The sequence below is a fragment of the Eptesicus fuscus genome, chromosome 8 (genome assembly GCF_027574615.1).
Source record: "Eptesicus fuscus isolate TK198812 chromosome 8, DD_ASM_mEF_20220401, whole genome shotgun sequence".
Lineage (NCBI taxonomy): Eukaryota > Metazoa > Chordata > Mammalia > Chiroptera > Vespertilionidae > Eptesicus > Eptesicus fuscus.
Genome location: NC_072480.1, coordinates 84,725,721 through 84,741,535, shown reverse-complemented (window position 1 = coordinate 84,741,535; position 15,815 = coordinate 84,725,721). Strand labels below are relative to the sequence as shown.

Below are 15,815 nucleotides of genomic sequence, written 5' to 3'. Positions count from 1 at the left end.
CAATTCAACATTACACACTTAGCTGAAGTAGCTGTGTCTCCACTTAAGAACTCTCAAATTTCTGGCACAAAAAGTTGGGCTGTTTTAACTTTTACCAGGAAACCAACTTCACAATCCATTTACTCTCTTTCTGGCCATTCCTATTAAAAAAAAAAGAAGAAAAAAGAAAAGAAAGTAACATCCTTCTGCTGTCAGAGCCTCAGAGTGTCAGCATCGCCTCTGCTTGAAGAAACCCACGCCTCTCCATTCTTCGGGCAGGTATTCCTGCTCCACAGGCTCGCTGTACATGGGGTTGTATTTGTAACCCTTGCCATAGTCCAGGTCGTTCATAGCTGGGTCGGCACATTCCTCAGGTGCAGCGGGACGGGGGCAGAGGCCCCTGGTGGTTCTGCAGGCAGGCTTTGACGTTGTTGTAGGCACTGTACACCTCAATAGACTTTGGGGCTCTGGCAAAATAGACTACACACTGGGCCAGAAGCACCTCACATTCGGGCATGCCTATGAAGTGACAGCCCTGGTAGGCGGCCACTGCTTGTGGTAATGTGGATGCGTCTGCCAGACCTAGGTCTTCCCTGGCAAACCTCACCAGCCTCCTTGCCACATACAGCGGGTCCTCTTCTCCTTGAAGCATGCGTGCCAGCCAGTAGAGGGAGGCGCTAGGGTCTGAGCCAGGCATGGACTTATGTAGAGCAGAGATGCAGTTGTAATGCTCTTTTCCCGCTCGGTCATATAACAAGTGAGACTTCTGGAGGCCTCCCTTCACATCATTCTCAGAGATCAGAACTCTACTGGGAGAATAGGCTTGCCCACTCTTCTTACAAAACATCTTCCTGGAGCTTAACCTGGCCAGCACCGCCAGCTGCAGTCCATTCAGTCCAATTCGGACACCCCTGCAAAGTTAACCTGTGTTGCTACACCGGCTGCGGCGTGAACCTCCACCCCCATGGGGCCTGGGGCATGGGGCCGTGGCCCACACCCACCAGAGCTGCTCTGCCCAAGGTTCCGAGCAGGGTGGGGGTGGGGGCAGGGCGGCCAGTGCCAGAAGGCGCCTCGGAGCACAAGTGGGTCTTTCTTTATTTTTAAAAGACTGTGCCGCCCACGCAGGGTCCCCAGCGCCACCCTGGCCTGGGCTAGGGGCCACCGGCAGTTTGAGGCCAGCCACGTCCCTGATCATGGTGGGGGTCCCCTCTGGGGCGCTGGGCCGGCCTGGGCTAGGAGCCATTGGAGGTTAGGAGGCCGGCCATGCCCCCGATTGTGGCGGGGGTCCCCACATGGCAACTGGTTGTTTGGTCGTTTTGGTCGTGACACCTCTTGGCCTTTTATTATTTTGACTGGTGGCCCCAGTACACGAAATTTGTGCACATTAAAAGGGAATTAATTAGAGGAAATATTTTAATATTGCTATTTGCCCTTTCTCTATAATAGAAGTGTCAGAGATGAAAGGAAATTAGTAAAATGTATATGAAAATAATATATAAATTTATTAATAAACTGGGCGGGGACACAGGCAGGCAGTGTCACGTCCCTGGCCAGGGATGCACGCAGGCAGCATCACGTCAGTGCTGGGCAGGCCTGCGCGCACCTCTGCTGGGGCCGCCTTCGCCGGGAGCTGCCTCCACCAGGGGCTGCCCCTAGGCCAGGCGGCCTCCAGGCTGGGCAGCACAGCAGGCCTGCACATGCCTCCAGGCTGGGTTGAGTGGCCTCCGGGCTGGGCTGTGTGGGGGCTGCCTTCTCCGAGCGCCGCCCTGGGCCAGGCCGTGTGGAGGCCCACCTGATGATGGCAGTCCCCGCCCACCCACTCCTGCTGTGCATGCCTCCTGCTGAGCGGTCATGACGTTATGGTGTCCCGGAAAATTTGCATATTCCTCTATTATTATATACGATAGTAATAGATATTTAATAACAATAATTTAATAATTATAATAATTTAAGTTATTAAATAATAAATAAAAATCTCACCAGTTTTACTATAACTGAAAGTCACAAGTTACTGTCTCAAAGTCACACAGCCAGCAAGTAGCAGAGCTGAATTGTAACCCAAGAGCTCAATTGGAACTCAATTGGAACTCCAAGACACATGCTTTTTGTATTATGCTTCTCAATGATTGTCTTTCGATCAATACAGGAAAGAAAGGTTTTTAATACTTTCACTGCCAATTTGAAAGTTTATTTACTTCTTATCTTGGAAAGTTAGCTAAAATTTACTCAATTTCAATTTATTTTACCAAAAATGTACAATGTGGTTCAGCATAGGACCTGCCTGTCAGCTATTTAAAGGATGTCAATCGGCTGGCTCCTGAGAGCTCTCTCAGAATGCTGTGCACCTGCTGGATTCCCCATGGCCCAGCCTCTGGCTCTCAGCCCTGCAAACCTCAATAAGTGATCTTTCTGATGCCCCAGAAATGACTGAACTCATCTGTGCAGGAAGACTCAGGGCACAAAGTTCATAAGACACTGATATGTTACACATAGTGGCCAATTATTTACTTCTGATGAGAAACATAATGATCAAAGGAAACAAATATTCATTTCCATTTGACAGCATATCTTCTCCCTGTCAAAAAACTGCATGGGGACCAAATTATAATCAGAAAGTTTCCAAGTGTGACTAGAAACATAAATAGGAGACTTCCCTGCTTTTAATGTTCTAAAGTCTTTAAACTCTCAGTCATAAATCCACGTCCTGGTGGTTTGGGCCAGAAATATCCCCACTTGTCCATTTGCACAGTATGTGCCAATCTGCCCAGGGGTCACAGAGAAAGACTGAATGCTCTGGATGGGGACATTCAACACCTACCTTTACATTGCTCCTCCTCTCATCAATGCCTTCTTCCCTTGATCATGGATCTTCAATCTAATTAAAATCAATTGTTATCTTCAACAACCTAATATATTTAAAAATGTTTATTTTTCAAAATATTAGATATGTCTCCTATTTTTCCCCATTGACCCCTTCTAGCCTGCCCCTGCCCCCTACCCCAGGTCTTCACCACACTATTGTCTGTGTTCATGAGTTTTGCATATATGCATATAAGTTCTTTGGTTGATCTCTTCCCACTACCCCACCCTCCCCCCTTCCCTCTGAAATTTAACAGTCTGTTTCATGCTTCTATGTCTCTGGATCTATTTTGTTCAACAGTCTACTTTGTTCATTAGATTCCACATATGAGTGAGATCATGTGATACTGATCTTTCTCTGACTGTCTTATTTTGCTTAGCATAATACTCTCCAGGTCCCTCCATGCTGTCTCAAAGGGTAAGAGATCCTTCTTTTTTTACTGCTGCAGAGTATTCCATGGTGTAAATGTACCACAGCTTTTTTATCCACTCATTTACTAACGGGCACTTGGGCTCTTTCCAGATCTTAGCTATTGTAAATTGCATGGTTATAAAAATAGGGGTGCATACATTCTTTCTGATTGGTGTTTCAGGTTTATTAGGATATATTTCTAAAGTGGATTACTGGGTCAAAGACATATGGAAAAAGATGCTCAAAGTCACTGATCATCAGAAAGATGCAAACTAATATTAAAAAAAATCATTTATTATGTACCAAGACTATTCCAGAAGTAGGGAATATAGCTCATTTTAGGAATCATTCTATCCTCTTAAGATTTTGAAATATATCTTCTTGAATCTATTCTGTGTCAATATATGATATAATCTTCTAAGGACAGACTCATTTATCATATCTTTGGGTCACCTGACTGTGGTTCCCATGTACTGATTGAGAACAGGTATTCTTTAAATCTGTGTTTACTCTTTTTTTTTTTTTTTTGTCTCTCCACAACTTCCGGTTTCAGCTGTAACCAACGTATGAATGCTTTTGAATTCTAAATCTTTTGTACAAATTCAACAGTTTCTCTCCTAAGCTAAATTCATGAATTTCAATTGGCAGATGTCACCATCTGAACATTGTGCTAGCCTCTCAGATTCAGTATGATTCAGACCAAATTTGTCATTTTCCTCTTAAAAACTAGCTTTTATTTTTTAATCTGCTTATTGTTTTAAATCAATGTCATCAGTATCTTCTTAGCCATTCAAGACTATAGTCTTCTGCTCCCCATTTTTCCAACACCAATGAGTGGACAAGTTGCGCGAAGAGCTCTTTTTTTGTACCCGGCTGCTTATTTTCCATTATCATTGTTGTTGGCTGGCTTAAGCTTTCATGTCTTCTCTACTGGATACTCAGGGAGTTGGTGAGTTGAGCTTACAAAATTTACTCTCCTTTTCTATTTTTTCTCTTCTTTTTTCAATCTTCCCAACCTAATGATTGCAAAGTCATCAGACAATTTAACTGGAGTCTGTTATGCCCTGGTGGAGACAACAGGCTCTTAATCACTGGATCTTCTTTTCTCTTTCTTTTATCTCAGAGTACTTCTCTTGGCCCTTCCTTCCTTTGCCATTTAGAGCTCCAACTGTTTTATCCTGCCTGGTTGCCACGGTAGAACACAAGTTCATATGCCATTTCTGCCTTTGGCTATTTTCTTCTAACTCAAATGCTTTGCATCATCCCTTGATTGTTGAGCTGGTTATTTTCTGAGATTTCATTCATCTATGCTTTTATGCATCTATCTTCCTGTTATCTCAAGTTAGCTCTACATCTTTATGATCTTTCCCACCCCTCTCTATTCTATTTTTTCCTCCTTTTTCATCATGAATCCAAAAGAACTCAATCTCCCTTTACCCTTATCCCCTTCTCCTTTACCGTTTCCTTCTGTCTTTCTCCTCTGCTTGTCTTGGGTGGAAATTTAGATGACATTGTCACTCTTTCAATCAAAACCTTCAATATCTCCCAATAAAATCAAATACTTCTCATTTAGATATATGAGGCACTTCACCACCTTGGCCTCTATTTTCAGGCTTAACTTTTATGATTCTCCTATAAAGAGCCTTGTTCCAGTTAGAGTAGGGTTCTCCTTATCTCCTGGTGTTTCATGGCATGTGCTAATTTTTGGTTTATCCTGATTGCTAAATTTAGAAAATTCTTTTAGTTCCCCTGATATATATAGAAATTCTACTTCTTAAGCAAATTCACTTTTTCCTTTAAGTCTTTTCTATTACCCCAAGCAGAAAAATATCCTCTGTTGCCTTTAAATTACAAAAGGACTTTATTTTAAGATCATATTTTATGGTGCTTAAAACTTACTTGTATATATGTTTCTTACTCTACCTGATTATAAATTTACTGAAGGTAGAACCCAAGGCACATTAGCTTTTAGTTTCTCACCCCCTTCCTAGAAGATACTTTGCCACTTGAAGGAGCTTAATAATATAAATCAATTGAAGGAAGGAATGACAAGACGAGAGTCACTATAGCCTTAAACACTATTCTATTGTTTCTCCATTCATCCCATCACCTTGCTGTATAAATTTCTCCTTTAACGCCATACACGTAGATGGGCCAACATTTTCAGGCAAAGCCCATACTTTGTTTTCTTCTACTACCTCACAGGGTTTATCAATTGATGACAGTGCCCCAAAAGGCCCCCCTTTCTTCAGATTTCTCTTATTTTGAATCTAGTTACAGGTGAGCAGGCTGCAGACCACCCTCCCTCCATGGGCTTTGTGGGAAATTTCTGACATAATGGTCTGACCTGAAATGTCATCTAGGCAGGTTTGTGCTGGCTCCCAGCCCAATGCACACAGCAGGGAGAAATGACAGTGCTCCACTCAACACTTCGCTAGTGAAGCTGTCATTAAAAGGGAAACACTTGCTACCCAGAGAGTCTTTATATTTCACTTTGCCACAGGGGTCTACTCTGGACTTGTCAACTAATTGCTTTGGGGCTAAGTTTCGAAAAAAGTACATTGTCTTCCCATGTAACTATCAAGCAAAGAAGGAAGTTTCCTCTGTATGATCGGACCCATCCACAAAACAGGCTCATGGAGGGTATAGAAGCCCAGGCTATACTTTAGAAAAGGAGAAATACACTATGTCCAGCTGTTTTAGGGAAGAATAGAACAGGGGCAGACAATATCATTGTGCACTTAGAAGACTGCAGTCAGTGTGAATCTCTATTCCGCAGCAGCCTTCTCTTATTCCAAAGTTACTTGTTGCAGATTAAAAAATAACAGCAGAAAACTCTAGAACTGTGATCTTCTGAATTAGGAGTTTGGGAGGTAGGAGGCATAAGGGTTCAAGTCCCACCTGTACAACCTATTGTTTGTTTGACTTTGGACGAAAGATTTGACTTCTTTGAGATGACTTCTTCATCAGTATCGTGTGGGGGTTAGAGTGGGTGACCAGAGTTTGCTTATCGAGTTCTAATAGTCTAAAACTCTGGGACTAGTTAACACTACTCAACTTCTGTGCTCACACTACCTAAAGCACCGGTCAGGAGCCCTTCATAAGGCAGAGAATTTTCACAAGTTTTACAGTGAAATCTGCCTGGTTTGCACTCACAGAGGGGGCAGTGAATAGTTGAATTATGGGATGCTTTTTCAGAAATGCCATTTTTATTACTTTCAAATGGGCACAGTAAATATGCTAGGCTAACAAAATGTTTCCAGGATGTTTTGCCAAATATAGATCTTTGTGTGAATGTATCGGAATGGTATGTAATTAACTTTTATTGTTTATACATCAGCACGAGGTTCTAAAGTGTTTAAAGCTGTTTGTTCCCTTGAGCAGTGTCACAAATACCTCTGTCACCAGCTTCTTATTTACATGATACCCTATGTTTTATGTAATTTTGTTGGTGCAGAGGCAAAACCGAACTCATATTTTCCTCTACTTTTAGCGCTTAAAGGCAAGTGATATTAATGATGTTTTGAATGACGATGACTTGGTATTTACAAGATTTTCCTGGATGCATATTTCTTCTGTGTAAGCATCATTACTCAGCCCCGGAATCCAGGACTCTGCAGGATTTGTCTTCGTGTTCATGTCATTGATTCAGAAGTTTTGCTTCCTTCTGAGTCAATGACCTGGTTCAGCTTGAAGTTCAAGCTTATGTTGAAAACTCCAAGAGATTCTTTGGAGTTGAATGTCTTTTACTCTTTGAGTCACTGGCCACCCTCCTGCTCCTATGCTCTTAGCCTCCTACCTATCTTAGTACCTACTAGAACCTTAAGCCCCTTCTTATCTTGTCTAATAGGACTTTTCAACTCCAGAACTCCTCAATACAATTCAGAAAACATCAATTTCTATAGGGCAAAGCATACAGCTTAGGAGATAACTGATGGACTGATGGTTACTGACAACCAGGCTTTTGAAATATATATATATTTATATGTATATATATAGAGAGGGAGAGAGAGATAGAAACATCAATGATGAGAGAGAATCATTGATTGGCTGCCTCCTACATGCCCCCTACTGGGGATCAAGCCTGCAATCTGGGCACATGCCCTTGACTGGAATTGAACCTGGGACCCTTCAGTCTGCAGGCCGATGCTCAGAATTCAGGCACTGGAATTCTTCATAATGTCATTAACTAGTTACTAAATACCTATAATGAGTAAACTATAGAGGACTGAACAAAGATGAATAAGACACAGCCATACTCTTAGGAGCTTGCTTGCAACCTAGTTGAGGAGACTAATTCCTTCATAACTGTATTTCTATTATCTAGGGGAACTGATTTTTCCTTTGTCCTCAGGCTATACTATGTACCAAAAACTGCAGAAGCTATCACCTTCTCAGCACTGGTGACAGTGAAAGCCACAAACTTTTCATTAGGTTTGAACTACGCCGAGGAGAAATGACCTCAAGACAATATTACTTGGCTTAATTGCAGCTTTCACAAAAGAAACAATTTACACAATTATGAGAAAGCACAAAATAGCCTAATGATATATTGAAAGTCCTACAAGAGACTAGGGAGAAGGAATAATGGCATTAAAAAAACACAAAAATTAAACTGAATTGTTGGGAGTGGTTTGGGGAGGAGGAGAATCTGGCTTAGGGAAGCATCAACAGGAAGGAAAAACCCCACTGAACTAGGGTGTCTTAACTACCTCCCATGAAAGCGGAGTCTGTGCTGACTTCTCCATGTAACTGCATTGCTTCTAATGCTGTTAGAAAGAGCTTTTACCTGTTGGCAGAGATGCAAAGCCAGACCCGCTGCCTGTGTGGTGTGGCCCATACCTCTAGGCCAAGATGCCTTCCAGTTATTCTTCCCCTGGCTTGCAGCAACCAAAATCTCCACCATTAGAGTTTGTAGATCAGTGCTTTCTGGAGACATTTACTCTGTAGATGAATTAAGATGTTATTACCTAGAGGGTTGATATTTTGGGTAGTTTTATATAGCAGGGCTTTGCTTATCTGGAGAGCCCATTAAGATTCAGTTTCACCCTAGCTGGTTTGGTTCAGTGGATAGAGCGTTGGCCTGCGGACTGAAGGGTCCCAGGTTCAATTCCAGTCAAGGGCACTTGCTCGGGTTGTGGGCTCAATCCTTAGTAGGGGGCATGCAGGAGGCAGCCAATCAATGATTCTCTTTCATCAATGATGTTTCTATCTCTCCTGCTTCCCTCCTCTCTGAAATCTATAAAATATATTTTAAAAAAGATTCAGTTTCACTTAAGGTAGAGAAGTGATCTGGAAGAAAGCAATGGGTAATTGATAAAGTTTCATGAAGTATGAATGGGAGAGACAGAAGAGAAAGATGAACTAGGGCTGACCTATAGTCTCAGTGGCTTTAGAAAAATGTGTTCAACGCTTTGGTCATTGGGGGACTGGAGTACACATGGTTTCTGCCTTCTCTCTTCTTTCCTGTCATGATCAAGAGGTTGGCTGAGCTCACTGAGCATCAGATGGGAACATGCATATGCATGCTTGCTTATAGGGTGGGGGTTGATAGTTTTGCTATGAACCAAAGAAGGCACCAGAGACTCCTCTCTTCACTCGTGTTATTTAAAGCCCACCCAGCACTCCTTCTTCTCCCCCTTCTCTTGTAACAGTCTGCTGCCCTCTGTACTTGCAAGATAAACATTCTGCTGGTCTGGATCTGGCCCCGCCCATCATATTTGCATTCCTTCCCATGGATCCTACCCTAATTGCCTCTCTTATCTCTAAATCCTTTTAGTGGAACAGGCAGAGTGTTTCCATGGGGTGGAGAGAGCATTCGACTGGACACCAGTTTAGCTAGGTTTTCAGCCTGACTCTGCCATGAATTACTTCGTGGCCTTAGGCAAATCCATTCCTCTCTCAGGAGATCCAGTTTCTTTAACTATCCATGACAGGGCTGGTGAAAAAGAGGGGCCGAATAGAAGTAGCTGCCTTGTTCCTAGTTGGAACTTGTACCTGTATTTTATAAAAGCAGAGAAGGCTGTAGTATTTGAGAACTGGATCTTACCCATCATTATTTAAAAAATAAATAAACTTCTATTTTACAGCTAGATGTGGTCCTGAACTCCCACTGGATCTTACCCATCATTATTTAAAAAATAAATAAACTTCTATTTTACAGCTAGATGTGGTCCTGAACTCCCACGGGGAGAATCTGGTGCAAGTGCAAAGGCTGAATACCAGATTGCATCCCTGTCACCCTTTGCAAGCCTCTCACCTGCTGAGCCATCTTCCAGAGTCTGGATATGTGGCTCCTGGGATATGCTCAACCACGTCCCGATCTAGGCAGCAGGCATCTCCTCAGGGCAGAAGCTTGGATTTTAATATAACAACTGGAGCCAATTTACAGAAGTAATATGATTTTCTAAATCATTGGAATTAGCTAGTCAAGCCTGAGAGTTACAATTACTCAAAGGCTCACAAGCCCTAATAACATCTGGCAAACTCCAACTGGGGCAGAAGAAACAACACACACACACACACACACACACACACACACCCCACATCATATGCAATAGCAAGCAAATGAACAAAAAACAAACCCAAGGCACCATTATCCATTTTTATTATGACATCCTTAAGGTCACCGTGTCAAGGGATGGAAGGAAATTAAAAGGAAGCTTCTTAGAGGACACAGCTTACAAGAATTCCTGTACTTAGAGCTTGTTAATTTTCACAGTACAGTTGCCCTGGGTTGTGAATTAAAGAAACAGATGAAAGAAATATTGTGCCTTTAACTGTACTGAAGGCCCCTTGCATACTCCTGTGCCTTTTGATGAGAAACATTAAACATTTTTAATTTAGCACATCAATTTGAAAATCTAATTTTTTTAATGCTTTGTAGTAGCAGACACGTTCACAGTGCTGTCACGACCATAGAAGAATTATGAGAAACTTGAACCGCAAAAAGTAAATTAGAAAAATCTCATTTCAGTTACTCTAAAAAGAGGGGAAATTAGATTTTGATTAAAATCACTCACACATACAATTTTAGATAAACTAATTTAGCAAGACTGACTATATAACTTTTTTTTTTTCTGCCAGTATGTCCTTTTAATATTGGCTGTGAGGTATTTGTACCCAGAACCTTTCTTACAACCAACGGAAGAAAAAGAAGAAACTCTACTAAAGTAGCCTCTTGACCACTGTGTACGAGATCTGGTAGGGAGAGATTAAAGAAGTGGATTTGTCAATAAAATAGGCAGGAGCCGGGAATGAATTCAGACTCCTTGTATAGTCCTTGTTTTCGGGCCCTTCAGTTCTGCCTTTTCAACTTTTTTCCCCCTAAGGTTCCAACTTGGGAATTTTTACTTTAAGGAATGATGTGTCAGCTGATGTAGGAATTAATTGCATCATTAGTGCTGCATAATGTACAGTCTATGGCCAGAGGCCCCAACCTGGGTTACACTGAGGCTACCACCTCCTACGTGAGATGGGAGAACAGCGACCCAGGGTTCTCATTAATTACAGGAAGACCTGGATCCTCTCCAAAGGTGTTGCCAGACAAAGTGAAACAGAGCATAGGGATGGATGTGTTTCGTAAACTCTAAGGTGCTGCTCAAGATTGTACTGTCAGTATTATTCTGAAGTCTGAGCTCAAATTATTGCCCTGCGGCGTCTGAACTTGACTTTCTGAAATCTCAGTATAGAAAGAATCTGGTTCTAAGCGGGAGAAGATTGATAAGGCCTTTTAGTTATTAAGCATCTCATAGCAAATCTCATTTTGAAAATTGCATTGTTAATGAATTAGAAACTTTTAAATTAAGGCTGAAGGGTGAATTATTAACTCTCGATAAGAACAGGAACGACTAGTCTACAGAAGCTAGTGTCCAAAACCGATGCCCTTCTCTATAGAGCCTAAGACATGAGAAACAGGCTTCCTTGCACTGGCCAGTGAGGTGTTATGAGACCTGCATGACATGGGTGTGAGAGCCAATGAAAAAGTTACATAATCTCTAGGCAAGATGCTATTTAAAAAGAAATAACAAACTACAAATATTACATTCAATAGAAAATGGATAGTTAGCAGAAGAACAAAGAGGGTAGAGAGAGAGAGATTTTATATTCTAATTGCTTTACCACTACTGTCTCCCAATCTTGGTGGTCAACAGGAAGGCAGATAAAAGAAACAGAATGAATCAGGAAATGGAAGAACAGGGGATAGAAGAGAATTAGAAGCACTAATGTACACTATATGCTTTTGGAGATAAGGATGTGTCAAGGTAGGTTCATCAATTGCAACAAAGGGACCCCTCCGGTGCAAGATGCAAATAGTGGGGAAGGCTGTGCGTCTGTGGGGCCAGGAGGTAATGGGAAATCTCTCTACCTGCCACTCAATTTTTCTGTGAACCTAAAACTGCTCTAAAAATAGTCTATTAAAAACACCCTAAAATCTATATATGTAACGAGCCAGCGGCCATCACAACTAAAACAACTGAACAGACAACTGAACAGGCTGAGTGGGGCAACCAGGCAGGCAGGGGGGTTAGTGAGGGGCAACCAAATGACTGAACAGCAGGCTGTGTGGGGTGACCAGGCCAGCAGGGGGGGCAGTGAGGGGTGACCAAACCAGCAGGGGGGTAGTTGGGGCCAACCAGGTTGGCAGGGGGGGCAGTTAGGGGTGATCAGGCTGGCAGGCAGGTGAGCAGTTAGGAGCCAGCAGTCCCAGATTGTGAGAGGGATGTCTGACTGCCAGTTTAGTCCCGATCCTGTGGCCTAAACTGGCAGTCAGACATCCCCTGAGGGGTCCCGGATTGGAGAGGGTGCAGGCTGGGCTGAGAGCTCCCCCTCCCATGCACAAATTTTGTGTATTGGGCCTCTAGTATATGAATAAGTACCAATTAATAAAAAATATTGAGTCACTAAAGGGGGTTATAATGGATATGAAATTTGAATAAATTTATCTTTTTGTTTGCTTCTCCTTATGTATGCTTAGAGTGATGTAGGGAGCATGAACTTGATATCAGACACACTCAATTTAATCTAAGCTCTGTTATTTACAAACTGTGACTTTGGGCAAATTACTTAAACTTTCTAAGTCTCATTAATCCCACCTATAGAATATACACTGTATATACCCTGATACTGATTTCATTGTATTATCAATAAGATTAAATGGCCTAACATCTGTGATAAATATAGTAGCATATTATAAGTTCTCAGCAAATGGTGACTAGCACTTGTTGTAGCTTAATAGTAACTTTTATGTGGTTATGAACAAAGGTACTGCTATGTGGTATGATGTGCCATTTTTTGGGTAATAGATTATGCTTGTAAAGTAATTATGTGTTAAGAAGTGTTTTTTTGTCATGGATATTTTTGATATTCACAACAAATCTGTGACTTAGGTAGAGAAATGGGGAGATATTTCTGTTTTTTATTTTTATTTTTTACAGCGATGAGAAAACTGTTTTCTTATACATGGGATTGCTTAAGATTATACAGCTACTATTTATTCTAGAGATAAAATAAAAATAAAAGAATACTCTGAATTTTGAAAACACCAACTAACTGAGACAAAAAGATATAAGAATTCAAAGGTAACATAAAGTAGCATAAGAAGTGGATGGCAGCATTCAGGAAAGGAACTGAAAATAACCATAAACATTTTACTGGGATAAAGGGCCATGTTAGAAGCTGTAAGTAGAGTAGATGGAGTCAGGGATATAGAGAAGATGCTTCAGAAAATCACATAAAACCAAATGGAGAAGAACCAAGAGATAAATGACGAAAATAGATAATGCAAAACAAAGTGGAATTTATATGTCCATAATCTTTTTTATAATGACAGAAAATTATACAAATTTAATAAAACTTTCAAGAATCCAGTGTCCTAAAAAGCATACTTGTTTCAAGAGAAGAAAAATTATATAGAATAATATATATTGAGATGTAGCCTAATTAATTTGGTATTTGGGAAGGATAAATACTGTACATCCAGGTAGAAAAAGCAAGGGGGAAAATGTGAGTTCAGCTTACTCCACTCTAACATTTAATTTTAAAGTAGGATGGATAAATGTCTATGGATCTCTATAGGAGTAAAAGTGAGAATTTTATTCCATACCAATTTGTTTTCCAAGTGAAAAGACAGTCATTATTAAACTTGCAAGTAATTGAGGAATGTAATGCTCATGAACCTCCTCAAAACAATTTATGATGGAATCCAACAGCCAACAAATAAAATTAAACAAAGGATTCAGCAATGGGGAAGCAGCACTATGAAAGATCAGAGGTAGGCAATGCATCCAGTTACACACATAAAAAAAAAAGTTTTTCTTCTTTTTTTTTTTTTTAAAGCTATGGGTTTTTTTTTGTAACAGAATTGGATGTAACTGATATAAATCTTGACAATGTAAAATGATAATAACATAACTAGAAGTACAAGAGGGTACAAATTTCCTCATCTGTCATAGTTGGAAGTCAAAAGACACTGTACAAAGTTTATAAGTCAACAGATAGAGGGTTAAAGCATGTAATTTAAAGTTACAAAGAACTTGAAAAAGAGACTGATAACAAATCTTTTAAATAATAAAAAATTAAATAACCAAAAAATTAACACTAAATATATAGACTACAAGAAGATAGTAAATAAAAGTATAAAAACATTAAATAAGATGAAAAATTGACTCAACATGTTTCTTACAAAAATGAGTATAAATGGAATAAACTCACTTAAAATAAAATGTCTTATATTATATAATAAGGGCAGTTTTAAAATAAAATAACTCCAATTGATCAAATATAAATCAATAGGCAAAGCTATATCAGGCAGATGAATACATGTATGTAAAAGACAGGCAACAAACCCCCAAGCCAAAAATAAGCAACAATGACAAAAACTAGTGGTCACAACTATTAATACTAGAAAAGAATGAATTCCAAATAAAAAGCATTGCATGGCACCAAAATAAATAGTTTATATTAGTAAAAGGTGTATGTTACATTGGGAATAACATTTACTAATCTTTTTGCATCAACAAACAGTATCAAAATATTTAAGGCTAAAATTGCAGGTCATAGATGCGAAATTGACAGGTACTGCATTCCAACAGTAGGAATCTCTCATGCACTGCTCTTATCCCATGATCGGTGACACAAATAAACATCAGCTAAAATTATATTGAGTTTTTATAATATAAATAAGATAGTTTAAATACACACATGAGCACAAATCTATTCAATTCTAGAAAGTATTTTTAAAATACATGATCATATACCTTCACTTACATTTATTTTATAAAATATCAGCAATTCCTAAAGGCTGTTACCCTATAATTTTTGGGCAAGTTTCTCTGAAACCATGGAATTGCATGAACTGAAAATTGAAAACCTCTGGATGAAGAAACCAGAGCTGTATTATTAGACTGGCAGCACAGATGGAGTTCCTTTCAATATCAAACTACTTTTCCCATTGTTATTTCAGAGAAAACATTGTTCTGATTACAATTGTCTGGACTGGTTAGTTATAACCAATTCTACCACTTCCAACAAAGAAATGAAGAGAAACCTGGTTTTAATCATAAATCATCTCTCAAAGATGATTTCAGTAAGCATTGCAATACTTCAGGTTGCATTGCACTTGAGCTCATGAGGGACCAGCTGGTGCACTCATCAAGGTCCTCTGATCTTCCCCATAACTCACACTCATACCTCACAAAGATTCACTTTAATAAATGGGGAAATATTCCTGTTGCTTAGTAACAGAATTAGGAGTTGAACCTATAGCTCCCGAAGTCCAGTCCTTCATTTCTTTAAGCCACATTGCTTTTCTGTAGCACAGGTAAGGATTGTGGATATAGAGTAGCTTTTCCTTTGACTTAACGTTATAAGAGATATTATATTTAACTGCTTTTCTGACCAGCTCTCCTGTGGCTTCAGCAATTCTCCATAATCTTCATACTTGGCCTTGTGAGTGTTCATCATGTTAAATGTGTTCAATTGGTCTATTCCGTATTGCATAACTATCTTGCTCACACCAGATTGTTGTTGCAAGGAGAATTGCGAATGCCTCTGCTCAGCATTTTGCCCATGTAAACTCATCTTTCCGATCTCTGTGCTGATGTCTCCTGGGCACTATTCTAGGAGCTCTGACCCCAGGACCACACAGGTATTGTACTACATATGCGTTGTTTTTTTTTTTTACACCCTGAATGTGGTTCCATGCACTACGGGGACTGTCTCTTTGCCAGGCCTGTCTGCATACTCCTATTAGTTGTGTGCTTGACTGAGGGTTTGATAGGCTCTGAGTGTTTACCTTTACGGACACATTTCATTTGTAATCATAAACTAAAAGGTTCTTACTTAACAATTATTCAAAAAGGTCCTATACTTTAAAAATAAAATATTGCTTTGTTTACAGTTTTTTCCAGATAATCTACTCTGAGCTGGTCCTATTAAAGAAAAGGAGTGGATATTAATAACTGTTTCTAGAAGAACCATATACCTTTAACATGAGCAGTATGTTCACTTGTACCATCAAGACTATCTCTAAGCTGAGATATTACACTTGGGCCCTCTCGGACAA

General features: G+C 40.2%; 1 pseudogene; it reads right to left on the bottom strand.

Moving 5' to 3' along the window:
- Nucleotides 1-207: 207 nt before the first annotated feature.
- On the bottom strand, nt 208-15,331 carry LOC103290338 (ATPase WRNIP1-like; annotated as a pseudogene).
- Between the last annotated feature and the right edge of the window lie 484 nt (nt 15,332-15,815).